Source organism: Erythrolamprus reginae, chromosome 4 (assembly GCF_031021105.1).
Source record: "Erythrolamprus reginae isolate rEryReg1 chromosome 4, rEryReg1.hap1, whole genome shotgun sequence".
Taxonomy (NCBI): Eukaryota; Metazoa; Chordata; class Lepidosauria; order Squamata; family Dipsadidae; genus Erythrolamprus; species Erythrolamprus reginae.
The window spans coordinates 97,284,036-97,300,197 of NC_091953.1; the positions used below are offsets into that span (position 1 = coordinate 97,284,036).

The 16,162-nt window shown below is 35.4% G+C and overlaps 1 protein-coding gene across 1 annotated transcript in view; it reads right to left on the reverse strand.

Annotated features, from left to right (window-relative positions):
* Positions 1 to 16,162, reverse strand: part of AFF3 (ALF transcription elongation factor 3) — a 205,366-nt gene that overhangs the window by 92,119 nt on the left and 97,085 nt on the right. The window lies entirely within an intron of this gene.

Below are 16,162 nucleotides of genomic sequence, written 5' to 3' on the forward strand. Positions count from 1 at the left end.
CAACTGAAAGTTGGGAAACAAACTTCTGATTGGGCCATTTTTGCAACCCCCAGGGTTCAGGGAAGCCTCCTGAAGCCTGGGGAGAGCAAAAACGGCCAAAAAGGTGGCCAAAAATCAGCTGGAGATGACATAGGATAACATCTCACGTACCCTCAGATATGACTCTGTGTGCCACCTGTGGCAGGTGTGCCATAGGTTTGCCATCTCAAGTCTAGGCACACCATTTTGAGCTTGTCTTCATGTGAAACAGAATTACTCTGAAAAATGCAACACTCAAAACTTCAAAGTGTCATTGTAGAGTTGTCAATTTTTATGACTCTAGTGATAATTATCCATGCTGTTAAATATCAATAATGTAGATTAGGGATGAGGAACTCTTTTGGGCTGGGGAATGTATTTTAATTAAGCTTTGTTTTGGAAACCCCTGAGGGATATATATAGGAGTCTTTTGTATGGCTACATTTTCATACTGTTTTGGAGATTTAGTTGGGGGTTGGGGTATTCCCTCCCCAAAAGGGGAAGCTGGGCTGCCATGCAGACTGCCAACACCTTAAGTATTTGTTGTCTTATGTAATTAAAAGGCTTCTTGTGAGTTTCTACAGAAAAGTTTCCATGGGATGGAAATAAGCCCAACCCAAAGCTTTTGGAAGTCTTCAACTATTTTAAACTACAATCTTATATTTAATTTTCTGGAAGTAAGCCCTTTTTATGAATAAACATGCAGTTGGACTGCTTTAAGTAAACTTGTTGGTAAATTCTTTACCACAGGATCTTTTCCATCCAATTCTTGAGATATTTTTGTAGCAGAAAAAACTAAACATAGGAAACACATCCAAATACTGGAAAGCATCTTTGGTTTTCTTTTGGTAACAACTCCTTTGAAAATGAAATGTTTCTAATCTTTTAACCATGGCTAAAAGATTATCAGTATACAACTGTTTATCTGTTTATGCTGAATTTATCCTCCCCATTCACATTTGAACATGGCATTTAATCAATTACAAACTGTGTTGCAAATCCTGATTAAAATTTTAATCAAGTACGCAAGTTTAATACAATTTTATTAGATAATTTATTTATATGCAAGTTGTTCTTAGTGTCTGGTGACACAGACATATTCATATTGTTTTCTTTTGTATAAATGTGGAAGTGATTGCTATTGTATTCTTTCTAGAGTTTCTTTTAACTTCCCGGGCTGTCTAAAGTCTTGGCATTTTCTGATGATTTGCCATATTTTAAACCTGATCCAATACTGCTTGGCTTTTTCCAAAACCGCTACTTGGTTAGGTGCTACTGTCTGCTCAGTTCATTTAGGTACTGAATGCTAAAAGAATGTACTTGGACTTTTCCCATTATCAACCTTGAGGTTATTATGAACAAACTATTTAAGGTCCTTGCTTTTTTCTATAAACAAAAATTAATTACCTCATTTCAGAACTAATTTTATAGTTATTATATAGAAACTATAATGAAGAAACTAATGAAATGACATTTAAAGCAAGAAATGGATTCTGCAAAATATACACATATATTGTTTGACTGTTCTACTGTAACATAATTGCCTATATACAAAGGCAAAACTAAGATAGCAGTCTCAATACCTTTGAATAAGCTTTTATTACCTTCTATAATTTCTTCAGAAAAGGAAGGTTCATTATAAATGTTATGAGCCATATTAATCCATATGATCAAAGAAATAGCCAGTTTGCAAGTTTATTTGATTACACGTAAAAAAAAGTACAGCATATTAACAGGAACAGTATGACATGCAATTCTGCTTCCACACATGCTCGGTAGCTATAATCAGTCCAAAACACAGCTGAGGAGCTGATCAGCTGTGCTTCGGACAAAGGAATAAAAGTAAGTGTAAACTCATTGACAGGCGGACGGGTCCTTTTTTAAGCAGCAGCAACAGAGGAAAATAATTCAAACATTTAAAAAATTGTGAAAAAAAGATGGCGGTGCCCATGGACCAGCACCAACCGAACTGGATCCGTGACATCATTGTGACATCAACAGCAAGTCGCTACTGGTTCGAGCGATCCAGTCTGAACGGGGAGAAACCAATTCCTGGTACTTGTTTTAAAGATATAACAATTTTTATATACCAATGTTAATAATTAATAAATCTTTAAGGTGAAGTTACAAATAGATATACTTATGAAATTTGACCCTCAAACTAGATGAATTTTGTCCCTTCATTTTTCATTAAAAATATTTTTGCCAATACATTAACACATCTGTCTGTCTATCTGTCTGTCTGTCTGTTCTTGGTTTTGGTCATATTATAGCCCAATGAAATTACAATTTCTTTGAGCAGTCCCACCTGAGACTGTTTTCAGATCTATTCTGAAGATCTATCCACTGAATGTATGACTATTCACCAATGTCATTATTAATCAAGCTGACAAATAAAAAATTAATGTGCTAAAACATTTCAAATGACAAGGTAACAATTAGAATGTAACTCATGTAAAAGGAGTACTTCATTTAAGATTAATCTTTTTCTGTGTGCAATCTATAACACCCTGATCCTATGCATGTCTATTCAAAAATTAATCTTACTTTGGGAAAATTGTTTGGGAATCTAGATTCCCTTACTGTGGATAAGATAAGGAATAAATAAAAACAACAATAAAAATATCTATTACAATATTTTATTAATATTGCCCAATTTCATTTTAAACTGGTTAGCATAAACATAAAAGAAGTTTAGTTTGGAGTTCCATTATATATAGGTCTTGAAAAATATTACATTATCAATTCTTCAATTCTCTTCAATGTATGTCAGACTTGATATTTTTTGCATAATTTATTTAAACTATCATGCAATTAATCTTTAACAAAAGGAACTGATGTCTAAAATTCTGGCAATTATTTAACAAGAAAGTTCTCACAAGCTGGTTTGAGTCTCATAAAACAAATTAATAGACATCAGAACATATGAATTCTAACCCTCCTATCTAGGCAGTCCATAATAGAAAAATACAGGTTATTTATAATTGCAATGAGAGACATCAATGAGACATCTACTGTTATTAACAATAAAAGGTTAGATTTATGCATAATTAATTTTAATACATCCTTTTGAATATCTCTCCAGAATAATGACTGCATGTTTTGATATTAATCATCTAAATATCTGGCCTGTTTACTCAGGAGATTACTAAAAAAAAAAAGGACCATACAAGAAATGTGAATATAATGTATTAAAATTAAGTACATTAAATCCCCAGTGATTTCAGTGTAAAAATTAACATATACTTAAGAATGCTTTGATAATATAAATTGAAAAGCATAATGGCAAAATTGACTAACATCAACTAAAACCTCATGTTTAATACAAGACCTACACTGTAAAAATAATGAAGATGTAATTATTGGAAAGATTCTTACCCTGAAGGAAAAAAACCCTTCAGTCGTATCCTATCAAATCAAGGCTACTCTATTTGTTTACAACTATATTTTAACTAATTCAAGTAATTGTGCTTTACCACAGTAAAACAAACAGCTTTAAATTCAAGACACTCGTAATACATTATTATGTATTATACATTATGAATGTAATGTGCTGCTATAACCCGCACTGTAAAATGTATTACTGCATCTTAAATGAAACATGTTTAAATATAAACATTATTAACTGTTCATAACTGCATCTTTATAGTAGTAAAGAGATGAAAATCACTGCACTTCTTGGGTATAAAAAATAGAATACTATAAAATTAAATAAATATGTTTTTAAACTATCAAATATACATTTAAACTCCCATGATCTGAATTATACAAAACAACTGAATAGTAGAGTTTACAAAAAAAATAGTTCAACCAGAACAATAATTGTAAAAGTAGAAAACTTCAATATATTCTATATTGAACTAGACAAGCCAAACAAGCTTGAACATAAACTGTTAATAAGATCTGCCTTAAACTAAACATATGACTGACAAATTCTGGATCTCGTTCAATCAAAAGAGCAGATATTTTCTAAATTCAGTCTTAATATTTGTTTGATTATTATCTTTTGCTTGCCATGTGCCATTTTATTTGAACTGGATAAATGCCAACCAATATTCATCTCCTTGTTGTTTTGCCTTCTGTTCCATGCATTTTTATTTTCCAAAACATTTAATTCACAACTGTCTCAAATTAAAGAACAGCAACAATGGCTATAAAGGAGGTGGATACTACAAAACGTTTTTTGCTCTTCCGTTAAAATTCTTTAAATAATTCTTTAAAATTAATCTTTTAAACAAATTTCATTTCAAGAATATTTGGAGATAGACAGATGGGCAGAACAATATGATTTTGTATTCAATTTTAATTACAACTGCAATCTTTTTTGAAGTCCTATTACAATATAGGCTCATTTTCCAAAGTAGAGAGCATTTGAAGTATACCTTCCACAAATGTTTATACAAATAACAGGTAGCATGCAGTACATGAAATGTTTTCCAAAACATTTAATTCACAACTGTCTCAAATTAAAGAACAGCAACAATGGCTATAAAGGAGGTGGATACTACAAAACGTTTTTTGCTCTTCCGTTAAAATTCTTTAAATAATTCTTTAAAATTCATCTTTTAAACAAATTTCATTTCAAGAATATTTGGAGATAGACAGATGGGCAGAACAATATGATTTTGTATTCAATTTTAATTACAACTGCAATCTTTTTTGAAGTCCTATTACAATATAGGCTCATTTTCCAAAGTAGAGAGCATTTGAAGTATACCTTCCACAAATGTTTATACAAATAACAGGTAGCATGCAGTACATGAAATAAAAATAATAATTAAAAAAATATTTCAGTTCTATCCTATGAAACATTATCAGTCATTGCTGAAATTCTAGTACAAAGGATTTAGTTTTTTAGCCCTACCATCAATTCACAAATAAAAGAACTGCTTCCCTAAATAAAATGGATTTTGCCCTCATCCTATTTTCTATCAGATACAACAGTTCCTGAATTTTCATGTGAGTGTATGTATGAAGAGGGGTTTTTTTTGGTAACAACTGAAATAATTTGGAATAATCTCCCTTTCAATATCAGGATTACCTTGAATGCAATAGACTTCAATAGAGTATTAAATGCTGAATTGTTTTAGACAGACTTGGATAGTTGATGTCATCTGACTGGTGTTGGCTGGTTTCTAATTATGTGATTTTCTTTTATGCCAATTATGTGTGCTGTACTAAGGATGTTGATTATAATTGAATTGCATTTTGATGTTATGGAGTTAGTGTTATTTGTTCTTACATTTCTAAATCATTTCAATGATTTAGACATCATGCATGTTTTATTAGATAGATAGATAGATAGATAGATAGATAGATAGATAGATAGACAGACAGACAGACAGACAGACAGACAGACAGACAGACAGACAGACAGACAGACAGATCTAACATGTTATATTGAGTATGATCTAATACAGTTGTAATCTGTCATGAGTCCATATAAATAAATATCATTTGATGAGGAATTTAGAATTGTTTATTTTTAAATTAAATACAACATTTTGCACAATTTTTAAAATAAAATTTGTTAATAAAGTCATACCATGATTTTTAATATTCTAATTTTCTTGGAGCACCAAAACGTGGAAATAATAACATGTGTCAGAATTAGGTGTTTAACTTGTCTTGCCCTGTGTTTAGATGAGTAAACGTTACAACAAAGCTTTTACAGTCAGTCTGGCCTAACTTTTTGACCTTGACAGAAATGTGAAAAAACAAAAACCTAACCAAAAAGAAATTAATTATCTTTTTAAGTCCAGAGCAATGAAATAACATTGGGAAACATCTTGGCAGACATCTTTCCAATTCACCAGTGTAGAAGAACAGGGAAAAGATACAACATATTGATATTTAAAAGACTGTCATAACCAATCTCAATAAAAGTAGTTTATTGGTGGCCTTCCTATGATGTTGATTTCCTGTCTGATCTACTTAAATGTAAGGAGTACTTTTGCCTATGAAAGAACCTACTTTCTATTAGAAGTCTACATACTTCCGGAATATCAGACCCAGAGATCTAGGGAGATAGTTTTCGAACATATGGAAAATGGTTCAGGGGTTTTGGTGAAAAAGCATATTTTTGTGAGATATTTGGTGCTCTGTGAGCTTGGTTGTTTTCTTGCAGACATTTTATTACCAAACTATGTGACATAATCAATGCTACCAAGCTCAAAGAGCAGCAAGAACCCATAGTTCAATCCTGAGCTACAAATATTCTCTCCCACCGGTATCACTCACTGATACCACTGACCAGAATGTCCTGCATTAAACTCCATTATAGGGCAGTTAGTTCTATGTATTAACTTCAAGCTCAGCATGCAATGAAAATATAATCTTCAATGGTTAAGCCAGTTTTGTTAATGATGTTTTGGGCATGGCAAAACTTGAGCAAATGATGAGTGCTAATACATACTGTACAAAAATTAAAACAAGAGATATAAGATACACAGTTGATTGTGTTTAAGTATATATATTTGTAGTGTGATACCAATGGCCGTGTTCTTTTAGCATTGAAAACTTGAAGTGAGTCCAAAGACCCAGTGAACCCAGTTTGGCATGTAACAAATCAGCAGATGGTTCGGGACTTTAGGATTTTATAACACTTTAGTGTGAACTCTCTTTTTTAAATTTTTTATCATACACCTTTAAGGGTGCTTTCTTTGACCGTGAATTCTAGGCAGGTAAAAGTTCCCAGCAGCGGAATGCAGGGACACGTTATGATTCTTTGAATAAGCATTTTTCTGTTTGTTAAAAGACAATCAGAAACCAGAAACAATTGAGTTTTAGTTCTCTTCTTTCCTTTTGTTTCTTTTTTCAGTGTTTTCAAAGGGAACACTGGAGTAATTTGATAGGAAGAAGACGTTTCCCTCCCTCTTTTCTTAAATGTAAATGCTCCACTCATGAATGGTTCCTTGCCTAATTCAGGAGCACAATAAACCTGTCCCTGAAAGTAATGTTTGAAAGAAGCAGTAAAACCAGTGAAAGGATAAATTAAGTTCCACTGTTCCTGAATATAAACAATTTGTGTGTGCAAATTGATATATCCACAAGTAATTTTAATTTGCCTCTTTGAATTTACATCACGGACGCATTTACTTCACAGATTTTCTACATACATTTTATATACTATGGGGAGAAATAGGAATAATTGGCACCTTTTAAAAAAGAAGACAGAAAATCCTTAATTTGTGTGTGTGTTTGTATGTGTATCTGTGTGTGTATGAACATGAAAGAAGCAACTATTTAAAAAACTAATTTTCAGGAATGACATTAACTTTCATCTAACATGAATAAGTTCTGAACAATACGGGAAATCTGTTGCAATAGTGAAATGTTCGAGTATGTGTTTTTGGGTTCCACTAACTATATTATGCTCTCATGTATGTTTTTCTTCCTGTGTTTCCTGTGATTCTTGCCAACAATTCACTGTTCTACAAATTTTCAATTTGTTTTTGTTACAGAAATGAAATGTGCCATTTCTTAATGAATTTCACAAGCTGAATTCAAATATAATAATGAAATTTGTTAGTTGGCTCCAGTTTTCATGCAATGGACATTTTACATTTTCCAACTAGAGGGAATAGGCAAATAATGAGCCAAAACTTAATACATATATATAAACCCATATATTTTTGTTGTGGTTAGCTCTGGCCCAGCTCCTGCCCCAAGGACTGTGGATGTGGGGGAGACATCCACATGCTGCAGGCCTGTTTTCCCCCCGGTGGAATCTGCTGATGAAGGCTCCTCTGACCAAGAAGACATGAGTGACAGGGAGGAGGAGAGTGTGGCAGACAACTCAGTAGGAGATCAATTATCTAGCTCCTCCTTGGATTCAGAACAAGAGTTAATGATACAGCCACGCATGCGGAGAGCGATGCCTAGGCAACAACTGAGAGATTATTATCAAAGAAAATGAGGCCACCTGAGGTTGGGTGGGGCTGTGGTAATTAGTGAGGCTGTTATAAAGAGCAGCCTGTGGGTTTGGCCATTGTGGAGGATTATCTGATCGTTGTGTTTCATGACTGCTTTACTGACTTTGACCTTTTGTGTGCTGATTTTTCCCCGCTTTGAAATTAACCAGAGCAAAGTGTGTTTCACTTTGTGAAAGAAGGATTGTGAATTGCCTCACAGCTGCAAGCTAAGTATCACAGAACTGATAAGGGACTTGTACAAATTACCAGTTTGTTTGGAGACCAGTGCTCTTTGCTATACCAAAAGAGGGCTTAGTTTAAGTGAATTTTCATTATAAAGAACATTGTTTTGAATTTTCAAACGTGTGTGTGTCTGAAATTTGTACCTGTGAATTTTTGGGAGGAGTGTACCAGAGAGCCCGACAGAACATATTTTAATTAAAATTAAGTGAATTATTTTTTGCAACAGTGAATATATGAAATAATCTATTTTATTGTACTGTATATGTTTATCAAGAAAAGCTAAATTAGTAAACAAGTTTAAAATGTTCAAAAGTTTTAATTTCTCATGAATCTAATGATTAATGAAACTAATGCCTTCAGTTTGTGACCCTTTTGCTTCTCTTGACTTTTCCTTTGTATTCAAGGAAAGGATTGTCTTTTACAATTGTCCAACAGTAGTCTGAAATCATTGATGGGCTCCATTTACCTGGATAACTTTTTTCCATAGCGCTTCCCATGCTCATCACTCACTGCTCCACAATTTTATGGAAAGAAATTCAGATGATAGTGTAGAAAATGAATTTTAAGGACATGTTACAACCAAGAGTTTTGTAGGCCTGGATGAGTTTTTCAATTTCGTCCTCGTAGTTCGATGCTTTATTGTTTCCAAGAAAATTTGATGTCACTGACATGAATGCTATTCATGCACTCTTTTCCTTACCAAGCAACAGAGAAAGAAACTCATCATCATTAATAAGTTCACGGATCTGTGGGCCAACAAAAATTCCTTCGTTTATTTTTGCAGCACTAAGTGACAGAAATGTACTTATCAGGTACATAAAAGCTATTTTATTCCTGTCCATTGCCTTCATGAAGTTTTTTATTAATACCAGCTTGATGTGTAATGGAGATAGTAAAATCTTGTTGCTGTCTACAAGTGCTGGATACTTTACATTTTTTTATTCCCTGGTTGCAATGTCTGCCGTAGCAGCCAGTCTCTTTTGATATTGTGCAATTCTTTCATATGACTGTCCCATTCACAGGAAGCAGCAATACTTAGATATATTCACCTTGAAGACGAAGTAAGGTAGCAATCACTTTCAGGTCACCACATATTGACCATTGACCACCACATATTGACCAATGCATCTTAGAGCTCTTTCAAGTTTTCATGTTTCTTTCATTGCAACTGCATAAGCAACTGGAACCAATGGTAGCTGATTGCCATTGTGCAGGGATATTTTTGCATTCCGCAAGGACCAAAGGACTGGTTCAGGAGAGTGGACCGCTGGTCATCGCTGGCAGTTCGGGGAGCGGTGCCAAATTTCCACTACCACTTTTAAAGAACCAGTCCAAACTGGCAGCACCCCACCTCTGATCCCTACCAATTGCTTGGACTAGTCCCTGTAATTTTCATGACATTTGCAAAAATTATTTACCTGGGCCTCCTTCCTAGATCTGAGAGAAAGTTACTGGCACAAGTCACCCAGTTGGCTTTTGTCTAAGATAGAGTTAGAACTCGCAATCTCCATGTTTCTAGCTTGCTTTCTTAACCAGTACACCATTCTGGCTCTCCTCATCATTAGCTGCCCTGGAAAGTTGCTCAGGTTCCTCCTTATCTTAACACTATGGAACAGTAGCTACCTTAAAATGTATACAGTTTGTTATTTACCATCCTTTATACAGGACATGACATTGGTATCCAGTTGGATATATATGTACAGAGCATAGTTCCCTCTAAGCTGAGCAGTGAGCAATCGCTCACTTAAAAATCATCATCAACTCAGAGTTTTCCAAACCTGCCCAGAAGCCGAGAGGGAAAGAGTGAGAGGGAAGGAGAGAGAGAGGAAGAGAGAGAAACAGATAGAAAAAAGAGAGGAAGGAAAAGAGAAAGAAAAAGAATGGGAGTAAGGAAGAGAGAAAGAAAATCAAAATCTAGTTTGAAACTAGCTCAACTATTTAAGTAGCATTTTGATATTGATAGAGTTGCCCTATTATGAGCTCACTGTTATATACACACAGTATTTATTTATTTATTTATTTGTTTGTTTGTTTGTTATTTCTGTGCCGCCCAGTCCCGAAGGGACTGCCGCTCAGACACTATACTTTTCCGCCCACCCCCCAAAAAAATTAGAGGGAACACTGGTATAGAGGCGTTAATTAGACTGATCTGGCCACACTCTGTCATCGTCATTCCTGAGCAGCCTTTTCTACTTCTGTTCTGTAACTGCCTCTCTATGAGCTGGAGAGAGTTTTGATATCATGAAATGATATCTAAAATACCTGGCGGGTATTCTTAATAAGAACATGGCATAGAGGTGTCCAGGACGTAGCATGAAGGTGAATTTAAACCGCATCTGGCTGGTTTACCCTTAGGACTGAAGCAAAAGCTGGTTTAAAAAAGAAAAGAAATCCTGCCACCCAGCACAAGAACATTCTTCCTTCTTTGAAACTGTCAGCATTTGAAGGAGTTCGGAAGAATAATTTAAATCTCAAGGAGACAAGCTCTCCAGAAGCCCTTAAATAGTTTACATTTACTCTGACAGTTTAGGCTTTAAGAGAAAGATTTGTCACAGTGTTAAGTATCTGCAGGATGCTATATTAATAATAGCTTTTGGCCACTGAAGTTCATGCAGTTTAAGAGAACTTTAGCTATGGACTTAGTTTTATCCAGGTTTTAGGAGTTTAGAATAGCTATGCCTAGGCACCTCTGTGTTATTTTCATTCCTCTTTCTTCAACAGAGTTTGGTGACAAATATGACATTTATCGAGATCTGAAAACTATTAGGAAGATGGTATGATATAAAAGTGCTCTCTTTAATAAACAGAAATAATATTTAATAGGTAACCTGAGCAGAATCTGGTTATTATATTGTTTCAAATGGTTGACATATTGAAGAATTTAGTATTGCTTGCTTAGTGGTTTAATATAAAGAGACCCTTTTTTAAATGAACCAAATAAAATAAATAGCCTTCTGCCAAAAAAACTATATTTTTGATCATCTGTGTGGCACAGACATTTGATACCGTGTTTCCCCGAAAGTAAGACAGTGTCTTACTTTCTTTTTATCCCCAAAAGCCCCACTATGTCTTACTTTCGGGGTATGTCTTATATTGTTAAAGGGGCACTGACAGCTAAAAAACCTGTGTAAAACGTGTTTTTTTAGTGTATATGCATTTTACCTTCTGTGACGGGCAGGGGGGGGAGAGGTTTCTTTGGAGTAGGGACGTGCCCGAGTAAATTTGCAGAGGCGGCAGTGACAAGTGCAGGGGACGGCGCGGCGACGTATGGAGAGGGGGACGGTGCGGACGTGGGCAGGAGGCGGCGCACAGCTAGATGAAAGGGAGGCGGCAATACCCCCCGTGTTTCCCCGAAAGTAAGACATATGTCTTACTTTCGGGGTACGGCTTATATTAGCCGACCCCCCTGAAACCCCCGATACGTCTTACAATCGGGGGTGTCTTACTATCGGGGAAACAGGGTATCATAAGCTACTCACTGCTCCTGCTTCAGCAAAACGTTTGATGTAAAATTATTGGAAGTATTTTTTTTTTGTATCTGAGAAGGCATTGCTATTTATATCATCACAGTGTAGTAATTCATCTCAATGCTGAAATTTAGGGAAATCGTTTTTACAAACCATGTCCAATGTATTCACAATAATATACATCTGTTATATTATTTGATTCTGCTTTGTAGCACTTGCTAGAATGATTGTGTGACCTAACAAATCTGCATAATCATTTAGGAAAAGCAAAGATTCACCAAAGTAAGGTTTGAATAATATACCAGGATTTTGAGAAGAACATTCAGTAATGTTTCTATCTTGTGTATTTCATTTTTTCCCCTTCTTTCTTCTTGATCTTCTTCTATGACCAATTTCAATTTTTTAAATGGTTAAGCTAATCACCCATGGTCATTGAGCATGACATAATGTGACAAGAACTTGAAGTTTTACTGCCAGCTTCTCTATTCATTGTTTGTTGGATACTGGATGTGCAGCACACAAATGATGATCATGGGATGGTACAATGTACAAAAATATCTGCCAGATGCAAAGTGTCTGTATCTTGATCACATGTTTGCAGAGACATACTGATGTTTGTAAGTTTAAGGAGTCTCATAACTCTGAATACTCACTAAATAGGGCATCTACTATGTTTACATTTTATCTACCTACCTACCTACCTACCTATCCATCCATCCATCCATCCATCCATCCATCCATCCATCCATCTATCTGAGTTGAAAGGGACCCTGTAGGTCACAAAGTCCAACCCCCTGATCAAGCAGGAAATCCTACACTTCCCCAGCCAAATGGCAGTCCAATCTCCTCTTGAAAATGTCCAGAGTTGGGGCGTTCACAACCTCCACTGGCAGGCCATTCCACTGGTTGATTGCGCTGACCGTCAGGAAGTTCTTCCTTATTTCCAGGTTGAATCTCTCCTTGGTCAGCTTCCAACTGTTGTTCCTCGTCTGGCCCTCTGGTGCTCTGGAAAATATAGTGACCCCCTCCTTCTGTGGCAATCCCTCAAGTACCGGTATACTGCTATCATGTCCCCCCTGGCCCTTCTTTTCACTAGACTATCCATGCCCAGTTCCAGCAATCTCTCTTCGTTTGTCTTCATTTTCTAGTCCCCTTATCATTTTGGTTGCTCTTTTCTGTACCTTTTCCAGAGTTTCTATGTCCTTTTGAAGTGTGGTGACCAAAACTCAATGCAATACTCCAGGTGTGGTATTAATACCTCCCTAGTCTTAGAGTGTAGCCCCCTGTTGATGCAGCTTAAGATTGTGTTGGCTTTTTTAGCCACTGCTGCACATTGTTGGCTCATATTTAGTTGGTTATCCACCAAGACACCGAGATCTCTTTCACAGTCACTACTGCTAAGTGACGTTCCTCCCAGTCTGTATGCCTGTCTAGGGATTGTTTTTTACCTAGGTGAAGGACTTTCCTTTCTTTGAGGTTAAACATCGTTTTCTTAGTTTTGGCCCATTGTGTTAATCTATCTAGGTCCTTTTGTAATTTGAGCCTATCCTCTAGGGTGTTGGCTACCCCTGCCAGGATGGTGTCATCTGCAAATTTGATTAGTTCTCTCTCTATTCCCTCATCTAGGTCATTAATGAAAATGTTGAAGAGTACAAGGCCCAGGACTGAACCTTATGGTACCCCACTGCCTACCTCATTCCATGTGGACTTGGAGCCATTGAAGACAACTCGTTGGGTGCAATTGATCAGCCAACTGTTTATCCATCTGCATGTATTATAATCTACCCCGTTTTTTCCTAATTTGTGGATTAGGAGATTGTGATCTACTTTATCAAAAGCTTTACTGAAGCCCAGGTATATTAGGTCTACTGTGTTGCATTGGTCTACTGATTTGGTTATGGTATTGAAAAATGATATGAGATTGGTTTGGCATGATTTGTTTCTGACAAACCCATGTTGATTATTATCTTGTTTATTTCTATATAAATATATATTACTATAGTAATTGTATTATTTTCTTCCTTATTTTCTTCTGATTACATAGAGGTGTAGTGACTCAGTAGCTTTATGACACTGGGGACGGTCTTTGCTCCAATGTTTCAAGTCCTAGCACAGCATAGTGGTGTGAGATCCCATCATTTGCTTCAGCATTTCTCCAACTAACAGTTTAAAGGTATGCTATATGTGATTAGATACACCTATGTAGGTAGCACTTCGGTGGGTAGACAAGTTGGTTCTCCATGCAGGCAGATTCCTGCCAGTTCTGAATATTCCAGATTGCAATGCTTGTTTGCAAGGCAGATACAGGAAAGGGAGGGAGCCTTGAATGACTGTGGAAGAGCTGCTTATCTTTCTTTCTGGTGTGAAGCCGGCTTGCCCTCCTGTGGCTCACTGTAGGAAGCATGCAAGTGTGTCCCACAACAGAGCTGAAAAATTGGCAGCCAAATCATTACACTGCATTATCAGTGCAGTCTCTTGGCTAATGCAACAACAACAACATCATCATAATAACAACAACAACAACAGCAACAGCAGCAGTAGCAATAGAAGGTAAGTGCCTTCTATGCAAAGAAGCTGAAGAAACAATGGACCAACTGGTAAACTACTGCAAGACGATTGCACAGACTGACTACAAGCAGCGGCATGACAAAGTAGCAACAATTGTGCCTGGAAGATCTGCAAGAAATATCATTTACCCAAAAGCAAGAACTGGTGGGACCATAAATTAGAGAAAGCCATATAAAATTAAATTGCTTTGGGACTTTAGAATTCAAACTAGATGAGAGCTCCCCTCGCAGGTCTTCAATCCAGCATCCTAACTACATGAGCCACCATGCTCCTCTAATAAATATACTAGATATGTATTACTTCTCAACAAATTGCTGTTGTAACATATATTCTCTCTCTCTCTTTTTCATGGACATATTAATACACTAGATATATACTAAATGTGCCCATGAAAGAAAAGAGAGAGGGAGTAAAAGAGAGAGACGATATATATGATATGTTATGACAGCAGAAGTTCTCTAAGGCTACACATTTATGCCTAATGTTCTGTATAGTTAAATGATGAACTGTTCTTTGTATATCTTATTTATAGAATGGAACATAGTTCCTTAATGATTGAGAAGTCTAATGTTCATTTTCAGCAACAAATAGTTCATATATAGTTTTACATTTTCTTTCCATATACTCCACAAATGAAATTGTAACTAACAATGCATTTTCAACTTTTCTCTTATCTGACTTACATTTAAAATTTTGAACTATGTTTCAAAGAAGCCAAATTTCAAAGTTTCAAAGAAGCCAAGTTCAAAACCTAGTTTATGAAAATTATTTATTAATGACTAACCCTTCCCCCTTTGAACAGGGTAGATTTGTTTCTTGCCATCCCTACCATATTTACGCTCCTTTTTTGTTTATCTTATTTTTAATGTTTCATTTGTAACCACTCAGAGCCAATGAACTTCAGTATATAAAATTAATAGATAATAAATATATATATTCAAATTTGATTTTACTAAAATGAATACAGTATATAAACCAATAAACTAAGCGGTTTACACAATCAGCATATTGCCCCAACAATGTTGGCCCTCATTTTAACCAGCATGGAAGGATGGAAGGCTGAGTCAACCTTGAGTAAGTGGTGAGATTTGAACTGCTGAACTACAGCTAGCAGTTAGCTGAAGTAGCCTGCAGGGCTGCACTCCAACCACTGCATCACCCCTCATGTGCTAACAACAGCTGAAATCATTACAGATCACATTTAAATAACAAAATTATTCTAAACCAAAGTACAGTACAATGTATTGGGGGGGGGGGATGCACATTCATGTGTATATAAATTAAAATATACATGACAATTATTAATCACCAAGCAGAGTCTTAATTATTTTTGTTAACAATTTTGACAAGATTGATTTGAAAAAGTATTTTACTTTAAATAGTGTCAAGAACACCAGTGCCAAATAAACATTATTGGACATAACTGTTCCTGGTCATAATAAAAATGGTAGGCAGCACTTAAAAATTTGTCTGACATGCAGACTAACACTAAAAACCTACCACTGTTTCATTGGAATCATATTTTGTGATTGATTGGCCTACTAATTTTATTAATTCAGAATCCTCAACAAATTGTGGAGGATTCTTTCTTCATATTAATATTAATATTAATTCTTCATATTAAATCTTTCATTTGGATTTCAACAATTGAACGATAAAGCTGTAATCTGTGGCCACTGAAAAATAAACAGTAAATCATAAGCAACACATGCCATATGTTTTAATAAGAGAGAAAAACTCCTATTGTCATATTTTAAAAATATATTTAATTTTTTTATAAAGTGCTGACTCGAAAATGTGTATATTGTTGTTTGCTACAGTCTCTTTAAAAATCAAGGGGTTTTGCTATACTAGCCAATTGCTATAACTTTCAATGAAACAGTAATTCAAAGTATCAGAAGTAGTACTTTAAATCCAAAAGAGATTTGTTATGTTAAACAGAAGTGATGCATG